We start from the raw sequence: 12,964 nt of genomic DNA on the forward strand, positions 1-12,964 counted from the left end.
GAATCTGGCAAACTTAGACAATGATGGAAAATTCTTGCACAAGAACACACACAGCAAACTCTTAACACACAGTCTATCCACAGGGCCATCATCTTATCAAGTAAGAGTGTGCGCGTGTGTGCATGCGTGTGTGTGTGTGTGTGTGTGTGTGTCCAGCAGCACCCTGAGCCCTGCTGCTGCCTTGCTCCAGAGCACAGCAGCAGGGCGGTGGAAGTGCTCTCACTCTACCTTGCCCTCGGTCCAGCAGAAACAGATGTTACTGGAGGTACTCAGGATATCCGTAATGAAGGAGGAGATGCCGAGACGCATGGTGATAGACGACAACAGTGCCCGAGAGATGTACAGATAAAAAAAGAGGAGAGATAGAGAGAGAGATGTAGGAGCTGTTCACAGAGCGGAGACTGAACAAGACTGAGGAGAGAGAGAGAAAGAGAGAGAGAGAGAGAGAGAGAGAGAGAGGGAAAGAGGGAGGAGGAGAGAGGGAGGAGGATGGCTGCGCTGCTACTGCTGCTGCATGCAAGACTTTTCAGTGTGTGTGTGTGTGTGTGTGTGTGTGTGTGTGTGTGTGTGTGTGTGTGTGTGTGTGTGTGTGTGTGTGTGTGTGTGTGTGTGTGTGTGTGTGTGTGTGTGTGTGTGTGTGTGTGTGTGTGTGCAGGCATCTAATGCTCCGGTATAGGATGACAAAGCCAACAGGTACAGACTAAGATAGAAATGTGCTCCTGCTTATCATAACTAAGAAATCAGTCTGCTTTCAGCATAAGGATGATACAATTAGAGTTACACACACACACACACACACACACACACACACACACAGACACACACAGACACACACAGAGACACACACAGACACACACACACACACACACACACACACACACACACACACACACACAGACACACAGACACACACACACACACACACACACACACAATGGTGTAGGTTTGGTGTCACAATTGTATTTATACCATTTTAAATCAATCTTCCATCAATCTAATTCTGATGAAATGTGTTATTTGTGTTATATTACTTTCCATAATGATGTTCTGAACATTGCAGTGTTTTTAATGCACAGAGTCTATAACCCAGTTCAGTTTTCTTTGTTAAAGGCTATATTGATCATCTAGTATTTCCATCTTTAACACAAGCAGTTCTGCACTTTGCTACATTGTTTTTGATTGATGTTCAATTCAATTAGCTTTTTATGGAGTGTTTATATGATAAGTGTTAATATCTCATTTTCATACATGCAGGAAAGAGTTCTTTTTTCATTTTGGAGTGGTGCTGGCAGTCTTCCTCTCAGGAACCCCAATAACCTCCACCCTATAGGACAGTCTGTATGTTGCCTGAGAGGAAAAACCCAGGGGCTTAAAGACAGTCTGAACATTCAGAGGACACTGTTTAAAGAGATACTAGTTAGTGGAATCAAACTATGGGGTGTCCATCGGCCTAGTTGTTAAGACTAATACCATAAATATCATGTAAGTGTGGATGATCTGAGGTTGGCGATGGTCAACATCTTATGTGTCTGTATCTGTTCTGTCACTATTAAATAAAGACAAAATGCCAAAAATAATCAAGCATACAGTGGAGGGTTGTGCACACATGTCATGGACAGATCTACCATACAGGCAATCTGGGCAAGTGCCCAGGGGCCCCTGAGCAGAAAGGGACCCTCAAAGATGGGAGAAAAAATATACATGCGTGTGCTTATGTGTGCGCTTATTGTTTTTTTGTCAGGCTCCATAGAAATACGAAATAAGGCTTGACCATTTCTTTTGATGTTGATAATTATCGTCGCTGTTGGAAACCTAGTATGTCCAAAATGAAATATGGAGTTACAAGATTTCCACCTGATAGCAATGTAATTATCCAATTGGATAAACATAGAAGTTATTGTCAAGAAAATTAAGTCTCATGATTGACTCTTTTACATGTCAGTTTGATGGCAGGGTTAATGTGGCTAGGCTGTCTTAACGAGTGTGTGGGAAAAATGATGAACTAATGGAAATTGGACAGAGCCAGCATTAAAAAGTCAAGCAGGGCACATGAGCTTTAGTGCACAGGGGCCCCTAGGAGTACTAATCCAGCCTTGACACACGTTCATAAGCATTTTCTAGACACGATTATAAATTCAGCCCTTCAAACCCATTAATTATTCAAGAGTTACTACTCCTATTTAGTAATGTGCCCACCACTTAAATGTGTTAAATACACTGAATGAGTTATTTTTGGTTGTTTGTGTTGTGATTGACATTTTCTACAATGCCTTTCAGCAAAACTGTGAAAACGTGTGGATTTGTTGCTTTCAGTCAAGGATAGGTGTACACTGAGGGAGCACATAAAGAACACAGTTATAAATGCTTTATAACAAACTCAACCATTTATTCTGTCTCTGATATGTAGTGATAATGCATGATAAGGTGTCCTGTTATAAGAAAACAATAGATGAAGTGCAGGTGAATAACTGCTGACTATTATTTTTGGAGTCGTACAGTGTATCACCTTTGGGACATAAGATTAGCTCAGATAGCAAAATTGCCATGGCCCAGATCCAACACCTTCACACAGCCACATACTGCATGGAATGATGGAACCTGGGCGGTCCGCTCCTGCTTGCCAGATCTGAACAACAAACAAACCATAGCAATTCTGCATGTCAACCAAGAACTAACCAAATAAACCAGATCTGGACCACAATTCATTTTTATTCTGGCCTTGGTCCAGCCCAGATTCCATATCCTCATCCAGCCCACATGCCGTGTGGAATGATGGCATTTTGGACAATCCGCTCCTGTTTGCCAGATCCAGGCCACAAGAAAACCATAGCACTACTGCATGTAAACCAAAAACAAACCAGATAAACCAGATCTGGCCCAAATCTAGACCACAGTTCATTTTTATCTTGGTCCAGATCTGGCCTACAGGCACCACACTCAACATGGTTTCCAAATTCTGGGACTTGTGGATGAGGCATTTGTGTGTCACTGTAAAGACAGCTGCCTGAAGCAAGGTGTCAGTTAATCAGTTCAATTGGGAACATATGGGGTTCAATGTAATTTTACCAAACAAAGCAGTCGTAACGATTTCTTAGACTGGAGGTGGGGTTTGTGGCTGGACTGTTAGGACAATGATCCCTGGACTAACATGGAACATTAAATTCCATGTTAGGCCAAGAAGAAGAGGCCAAGGCACTCTTTGCTGTGGGAAAATAATCGTACCTTTCCAGTTGTACACAGTGAGCACCCACTGCGCCTACACTGAGCTTCACCTCTAAAGTTTTATGATTAATTTAGAACCACATTAAGGCATAACTCAGGGAAGGGCAGCCTCTACCTTCACAGGACTATAATGCCAGAGCTGGGTCAGAAAACAACTCATGTGTAACATGCCTAGGTCATTTTGTCATTGAAAAAAATGAATATGGACACTCCTGGAACTTTGCACATATCTTATCAATCTATTCATCAACACATTTTTTCAGGGCAAAGCATCAGTGCAAATACCTTGCTTTTTGAAGCACCCTATCAGCCCCCCCTGCATGGATGTGCAGCAGACATGGTACAGGACACAATCCATTGCTCATGCTGCATTTTGGAAGAAGAAAAGTCAATGACTTTTCCTGTCCTTTTCCAGCTAATCCCTTTGAGTGCTTTGCCCAGGCTAATTTGAGCAAGTCTTTGTTCGATCATTATTTTAGGCATTTCTGCTTTCTGAGATAGTATAGAGAGACAGATGAGACTACGGGTGAGAAAGGGGATGACATGCAGCAAGGACCTTTGCTGGATTTGAACCCAGGTTTCTAAGGATTTAGCCTTGATATGTGGCAGTCGATGAGACACTGCGGTCTTCATTTTCTTTGGAAAAATCCCAATGCCAATGCTGCACTGATGCTCTGGAGCACCCAGTCAGAGAAATAATTAGTGAAGAAACATCTTTTGAGGAGCTCAGCAATGCAACTACCAGTCTAGCATTTGCAAATAAGCAGCTGGAAGAGATGGAACCCCAAAACAATCAAAGGTGGGACAGTGATGACCATCACTGCCAATGCCAGACAGAAAGTTTGTACTGCAAGATACTGTATAAAAGAATGCTAGCACCATGTTGAATAAAACCAAGGGTAGATCATGATTGTAGGGGCAACCCGATGACTCATCACATAGAACATATACCATGTCCCACATGAGCCAAACTTAGCCGCAGCGGCTAGGTTTGAATCAGGCCCAGATCCGATGCTGCATATGTCACCCTTTACCCTGTATTTCCTGTCTCTCTCCACTGTGCATGCCTAAAGCAGAAAAGCCCAAAATAATAGTACAATAAGCAAGACTGATTGTTTAGCATCAGGAAACATTGTTCCAAGAATTTTCCTGAATAGATTTGTCATCCCTACAAACTCAAATCCAGATTAACTAGAACCAAAACTGCTGCATCCTTATTGCCAAAAGTTACAGATTAGCCGGTACTAATTGTGCCACATCTTTAAATAAAGTGGCACAATACTGTTGAACACTATTTGGGCCATTTTTACAATTTCAGATGTTGGCAAGTTTATGTTCACATCCAAATAAGCCAGTGCTGACTGTGTCATATCTTTATCAAAACTAGTCTAGGTATGTTTTAAGACTACTGGCCCACATTGGCTGCATCATATATGGGCCTCCTCAGGCTCACTTCCAGATTAGCCAGTACCAATTTTTCTATATCTTTAACTAAAGTGGCTCACTACAATTCAACAATATTAGGGCCATATTTACAATTTCAGAAGAGGGCCACTTTAGGTTCACATCCAGATCAGTCAATGCTGATTGTATCTTGGTCAAAACAGTGATAGTTTTAAGGCCACATTAGCTGCATCATATGTTAAATGGTAAATACTATATAGACTGCACTTATATAGTGCCTTTCTAGTCTTCCGACCACTCAAAGGATTTTTATACCACAAGTCACATTTACCCATTCACACATACTTATTCATATGCTGATGGAAAAGGTTGCCACACAGGGTACCAACCTGGATGTGGATTGGAGGAACCGGGAATTAAACTGTCAAGCTTCCGATTTGTAGACGACCCACTCTAATTACTGAGCCGTTGTGCTGCATATTTACATATAGTGGCCCAAGACTATTCAACCATAATTTGGCCATATTGAACCATAATTTGGCCATATTGGAAGCTTGTGAAGCGCAGATTCAGGAGCGGGAACCTTCCGGCTCCTATATAAACAAACCTAACCCTCTTCCCCCTCTTTCGCTCTGTATTCCTGTCGTAACCCAGCAGCAGACCTCAGCCAAGCCTCCCGGCAGAGCTGTTGCGCTCAGTGGTGCACATACCGGCCTAGCGGACTCTTCAACTCACACTCCCCTAATGTGACACTCCCGGTAGATCTGCGGCTTCCTCTCCTCCACCAGCGAGGGCAAAAAAAAAGGGAAGCAACGGGCATAGCCCATAGGCGGAGTTTGACTTTTGTGCTAGGGTGGGCAAACATTTTTAACGTCAGGGCACAGTCCAACTAGATTTAAGATTCAAAGTGTTTATTGTCATGTGCACAGTAAGGAAACGCTGTTCCATGTACACTGAAATTATTCCTTTGCTGTCCACACCGAATGCTGTTCAATATAGGCTAACTATTCTGTGACATAGGCTATTACACATATGAACATAGTAACAGACAACCGTGCCAAGCCTGTCATAAAGCCAAACTACACAGCGCATCACACATGAGTGCACACAACTGAAGCACACTGGCAGCCAACCATGAAGTTCAAGCAGTAACGTGCAGTGAGGTCCATGGCTGGGTAGGCAGGATCAGCCAGAGCTTAAATCGAATACAAAAATATATATTATGTAGAACTCAATATTAAACCCACTGCAAAGTCAGTCAAAAATGTAGCTAGTTACTGACATCAGCGGATTATAGCGTGCGCACAATTAATGCCAATACATTTTCTGAGACGTACATTCACCTGCATTTCTACATGATTTACAGCATAGGAGCACCCAAAGACAAGAGCACAACAAGAAATCACCTGTATCTCAACAACAGCGGTGACAACAGCATCGCGAGACCTTGGGGGGGTTCGGTAAGCCAACCCACTGTGGAGGCAGAGAAGCGTTGTGCCTCAATGATGCCCATTGAAGACAGTGTGACAACAGACTACGCCTACCTCCTAAACTGTTTGCATTCATTTCACACAAGGCAGAGAGGCAGAGGTTGAGTCTGGCATTCCTTATATCGTTAAAACAACACATTTCACGTTTTCATTTTTTATTTTTACAACAATAAGTCAACAATCAAAACAACGAACTGCCGCCCGCCACCAATTTTTCCTGCATAGGATGCATTCCTTATCAACCTCAGCCACATTAAACTTACTTAAGCTTAATTGTTTACTCAGCGGCAACAACAGCCACCGGGTCTCCCGCGCTTTCGGGTTTTTGCCAAAGCCAATCACCGCCCGGATCGGCACGCATGACGTCACAGAGCCCCGTAGCCCCACGGCCACAGCCCCCCCGGCGGGGGCCAGGTAGTATTGCGCTACTCATTCTACTCAGACTTTGTCAGTATTTATACCAACGGCACGAGAGAACAGTTCTGCATCATACGTTATCCATCTCCACTTGTAGTAAAGAATTCATAATTAATTTAACGTCACTTCCACATTGTCTTTTTCCATTTATCAGCTGCAAGCTTCTCGTGTTGCTAATACATCTAGTCAATCATCATTTAAGCATCATCTGCCATTAAACGCATCGTGTCACACATTACTAACACAGCTTATCACAAATACTAACCAAAATCGCTCTGTATCGCCCATGTTAAAATCACCGGATCGCAAGCTACTAACACAACTTATCACAAATACAACTAACCCGAAATTGCTTCTATATCATCTGCGTCATAAGCACCCCTGCTGTTTTCCTGCTTCAACCACAGCACTTCACTTAGACAGGGACATCGGACACAGTGATACCAGCAACCATGCCGTATCCTCACTACGACCGCAGCACTTCGCTTAGACAGGGACATCAGGCACCGAGAAGCCTGCAACCCATGCGGTTTCCTAACTCCAGCCACAGCATTTCGCTTAGTCATAGACTTTGGGTTCAGGATGCCAAAAACCCATGCTGTTTCCTCACTCCGACCTCAGTGTTTAGCTTAGACACGGACAGTGGGCACCACGATATCAGCGACCCCTGCCGTTTCCTCACTCCAACCGCAGCGTTTCGCTTAGCCATGGACATTGGGTCGGGATGCCTGGGACGCATGGCATCTCCCAACTCGGACAGCTACATTTCGCTTACTCGTGGACATCGGGCACCACGATGCCAGCGACCCCTGCCGTTTCCTTAAATCCAACAGCAGCGCAGCACCTTGCTTGGACAGGGACATCAGACACCGGGATGCCTGCGACCCATGCTGTTTCCTTAAATCCAACAGCAGCGCTTCGCTTAGTCATGGACATCAGGCACCGGGATGTCTGCAACCGATGCTGTTTATCTGTCCAACCACAGCACTTCGTTCAAACGAGAACATCGGGCATCGGGATGGTCGCAACCCTGCCGTCTCTTCACTCCAATCACAGCACTTCGCTTAGACCAGAACATCGGCACCAGGATGCCAACGACCCCTGCCGTTTCTTCACTCCACCCGCACTACTTCAATTCGGTCAGGATGTTTGATGTCAGCGACCCCGCCGTTTACTCAATACAACCTTGGCTCCTCGCCTAGTTCGACAGCAGGCAGCTTTTATTGGGGACATCCGGCTCTAGTTGCCACAGCAGCCTGCTTTAGTCAAGGCTCCTGGCACTGAGGGCTGCCAGCAATCTGCTTCAGCCGGGACATCCGCCACTGGGATATCAGCGCCCCCGCTGTCCCCTCTTCGAGGTACCAGGATCACCCATATTCGACTACACTGATCCCTGCAGCTAATTTCTACCGGGCAGTGACACCGGAATGTCATTGCCCCCAAGCGCCATCCCTGCAACTTCAGCAGACAGAACCATGCAAGCCAATTTTGGGGGTTCCATGGTGGATGATGTGTGCAGCATCTGAAGAAGAGCCAGTATGGCTCGAAACGTCATGCTTCATTAAATTAAATTTTACCTGCATGGGAGCTCCTATGGTGTGCGGACTTTTCTTTTTATTCTTGTAGCTGTTTTTTTGGTCCAGCACCATCCCTAACTGGGCAGCGGATGTGCGTGTTGTTTTTTGTTTATTACTATGATGATCGTTCTCCGCCAAATGGCCAGCTGAGACCACCCCCTTTCACACGTTTAAAGTAACCTACCTGTCATTCTATCTCATCACATCGACCATTTCATTATCAAAGCCCCTTTCATACGTTCAACGCAACCTACCTGTCGTTCTGTCCATCACTACGACCATTTCATTATCAACACCACTTTCACACGCTCAACGTAACCTACATGTTGTCCTATTTCATCACCATAACTACTTCATTATCGATGCCTCTTAGATCCTCTCTTCATCTCCAAATTCAGACAAGCGCCTAATCATTCCCGGCCATACCAGCACTTTCTCCACGTATCATCGTCGTGGATGATACGTGATACACCATTCTTAAGATCCGCTCAGTCTTGGTGGAGGTTTTCGGGCGCTGCCACGGATCCTTCATACGGCCTCCCCACACTGCATCAAGAGCCCAAACGATTCATTCAAATCTTGTTAATAAATGTTTTAAACGTATCTCATTGTTGGTGTGGTCCTTAGTCGTGAATCATCATTTAAAATCTGGCCCCTAGAAGGTTCACACCCTGATTAGCCAGTAGCGCTGTACAATGTATTAGTATTTGGGCCATTTTGCTATGTCATATGTGAGCCACTTTAGTTTCCCATCCACATAAGACAGTGCTTACTCTGCCAAATCTTTGTCAAAACTGGCCCAGTTATGTTTTAAGATATCCAGGCTACATTTGCTGCACCATATGTGGGCCACTTTTGGTTAACACCCACATTAACTGTTGTCAACTGCCAGGTGCCAAAGGGGTCCCACATTTGTTTTGCCATATTTGGGCCATATTCAATATTTGTCACATGGGCCACTTTAGAGTCACATTTAGTTTACACATTGCTGAGAGCATCCTTGCCAAAAATGACCCACATTTGTTTTGGGATATTTGGGCCATGTTTATTTTACATGTGGGCCACTTCAGGCTCACCCAAAGCCCGCACAATTCAGCTTCAGAGCCACAGCTCATCTCAGCCTGACTCACCCGCCACTGACAGTACAACAAAGCAACAAAACAGAGCATCTATTCCTCCATGGACTTGGTAACAGACTGAGAATAGCATAGAACAGTAAAAGGACGTTTATCTTAATCAATGTACATGCAGTGTTGTGGTTAATGTTTATTGAGCTGTATTTTTGTGATGTCTGTTTATAGTCTGGTTATTGTCCAGCCACACTATTAAGTCGATGTTAGCAAGCTTCACACGTGTTACATCCAGTAACTAGGCCTGGCATGCATCCAACCTCTTCCTAACCTGGCGCCTTCATCCTACATTAACTGAACTTAAACCTAGACACACATGTACACACTCTGTGAATAGAGTGTGTACATGTTCAACACACAGTTCAACACACAGAGGCAGTTGAACTGTGTTCAACACACAGAGGCAGAACAAAGAATACACACTGTCTTTTGTTCTTCCTTTGTTCATACAACAGAGGAACATGTGGTTCCAGCACCATTTTGGGTTTTGCCATTTTTGTAGCTTCCTTGTCAGCCATATTTGTAGTTTCCATTGTCTTAAAAAGTACATATACTCATATACCTGTATATAGACACAGTTAGCTTACATATGGTGTTGTTTATTCTCTTTTATCCCTTAGACAGGTAAATTTAGTTAGGATTACATACTATGTGTACTTTTGTTTCCTTTTTAAATAAAAGCGTTTGGATTTACATGCTGTCTGTTTAATGTTGCATGAGAGGGAATTTTGCCAAGCTCTTCCCTACAAAGAACTCCAAAGTCAACCTTCACAATTTCAACCTTTACTACATTGATATGGTCATTTTGGTTTAGTTATTAAATTAAATATGAATCCAAACTGAGAGCTTAGTACATTTAATGAGACTGAATCAATCAATTGGCTGTAATTGCTCTGTCTTCCAGCGTGATACTCTGTTTCTATTGATTTTATTAATTAGTCTTTGGTCATCTTTGATGATAATTAATTATTGCCAATAGCCAAACCTGTAACCAAGACTCCACACTAAAAACATTAACAATAATTTACTGTATCAGATCAGATTTATAGATCAGACTAGAAATATATATTTTTAGATGAACAAAAAAGCCTTATTAAAGGTACCTGCAAGTGTAGATTATCAACTGGGCAAACTGGGGACCTACACCAGTTAGCAAACTCTGATCCTGAAGGTGGAGGGTCATTAAAGCTCCAACTCCTCGTATCAAAAAAAAATCAAGCATTACATTTTTCCTTTGTTAAAAGAAATATGCTCACAAAAGCTTCTTTTTTTTCAAACTACATTACTTTTATAATACATTATACTGTTATTCGATTTGTATTTTCGATTTAATTATATTTCATCTGCATGCATGCATGTCTTATTATTTAAAATGTCACTTTACTTGAGTGTTGTCATTAACTTAACTCATCACTTACTTTTTAAAAATGTGTTTCATTTTATTACATTCATACTGAATAAAGCTGGGCCAAAAAATATGCATACAGTGATCATTAAAAGTTTCCTTTCTAGTTCTCTCACTCTCCAATTCAGATCTCATGATATTTTTGACATTTACAACCAGTAGGAATTTTCTTAATGAATGCAATAAAATATATGATTATGCAGCTCTGTAAACAGTAAACATGTATGGTGCTTGCATAAGCAAAAAACATGTAAGTGTTTGAACAGTTGGAGTGGCTATTAAACATTAATGTCTGCTTTTGATTTGTAGGCCTGCAGGGAGCACAGGCATCATTAACATAAATGGATTCACTTTGATTTAACATTGATTTCTTGACCACCTCACTCTGGCCTGGTTCCCACACACCCTCACACATTTAATGGAAATAAACCTGCACAACTCATACACGCATGCACACACACGCAAACAAACACATGAACGCACACACACAGCAACTCACCGTGCAGGTTTCCAGAGTTTGCGTGGTGGTGGGATCAGCTCTCTCTTGTTGAGGGGGGCAACACCCAGAGCTGCCTGCATGATGGTAATGAACTTCTTATACTTCATGATGCTGCTCATCAATACTCTAGCATCACAGCAACACCTGACAGTCAATCCGTTGTCATGACAACACCTCCCTTTGCCCAGAGTTGGTCCCCCCCTGCCTGTCACTAGGTGTTTCTGGTTTCAGCGTTGAGGAGCGGAGCGCATCGTCTGGAAGCTGAGCGCTGAAGTGAGGAGATAGAGCAGCAGTGGAAAAAAGCCAAAAGACAACAGCCGTGTAGTGATTTGTGCTGAAGCATTACTGTTACATAATTCACATAGAAAATCCCACCAAAGGAGGATAATAGTGGCACTAAGCCTCTGGGTGCTTAAAGTGATAATCCGCCACATCCTCCTCCCCTTTTTTCTTCTTTTTTTTCCCTCTTCTTTTTTTGTTTGCTGTAAAGTTTGGTCAGTCACACTGTGAGCCTCATGTAAAATGACATGACTTTACATTAGGGCCAGTTTATAAGTTTAAGAACACAAATGTTAATGTCCAAAGCCAGCTGCTGGCCAGTGTGACATCACATTAGTTGTAAACGTGGTGAATCCTTTTATTTTTAGAGAACATTCTTTTTCTTGAACAACACTCACAGCACAAACCTTCGCTGTAAAATGATCTAATCATTATGTTGCCTGTGTAACAAAGACTGGTTGGTGGAGATTTAAACCTCAATGTCAACATTTTTATTGACTGTCCTCCAGAAAACAACCGCATGGCTCATGTGTTCCAATGCTGAAAACTGCATAAAACCAGTGTTTGCCTCAGGCTTGATGTAGCTTGCAAGGCCTGGGGGGGGGACAGTAAAACATGTCAGGAAGTCATTTTGTTCAAGTTGAAATGCACCAGTTTGTTTCATTTTTGTGGTTATGTGTTTGCACATTTGTTATTTTGAAGTGTCTCCCTGGGTGCCACGGCCCAGGAGAAACACTCTTTTTGTCACTGTGAGTTTGTGTGTATTCTAAATCTAACACTGACAATTAACCCTAACTTGCATATGTTTTAATAACAGTACATTTGATCTCCTCACAGAGCCTATGAGAAAAAAATTACATTGAACATTGTGTCGACCCCAAGGCCTCTCACCAATTTTCTTATTGGTTGCTTGGGATCTGAGAAGTGGCTCATTAAGAGAGATGGCCAACATCTGAATTGGTGAGAATGCTCCTTTATAAATAGAGTGCTACGCATTCACTCTCACTTTCTCCGCTCTCTCTCATACACTACAAACATCACTGATGAACTGATATACATACATCATTTCATTTATTTAAGTCAATGTATTTTCCTAGTTTAAAAAATGGTGTGGTCTCCATATTTTGTCCTACCTTGGAGCCAGGTTTTGACAATATCTTCACTTACCCACCCACCCAAATTGAATCCAATATTTAACTTTTGTCGACTAAAACCACAATTTACTATGAATCTTTTCACACCGCACACACACACACACACACACACACACACACACACACACACACACACACACACACGCACACCATGTTTCCATCACTTCAGGGGACATTACATTGACTTACATTCATTTACTGGACACTTATCCTAACCGTAACCACTACATGCCTAATCTTAACCCTTATCCTAAACTTAACATAACCCTAAACTTATATTAACTTTAAATCAAGTCTTCACCCTAAAATAAATCATTTACCTTAGGGGGACTTGCTTTTTGTCCCCATAAGACAGGCGGGTCCCCATAACATAACTGTGTGAACAGA

The sequence above is a fragment of the Scomber scombrus genome, chromosome 4 (genome assembly GCF_963691925.1).
Source record: "Scomber scombrus chromosome 4, fScoSco1.1, whole genome shotgun sequence".
In the NCBI taxonomy this organism is placed as follows: Eukaryota; Metazoa; Chordata; class Actinopteri; order Scombriformes; family Scombridae; genus Scomber; species Scomber scombrus.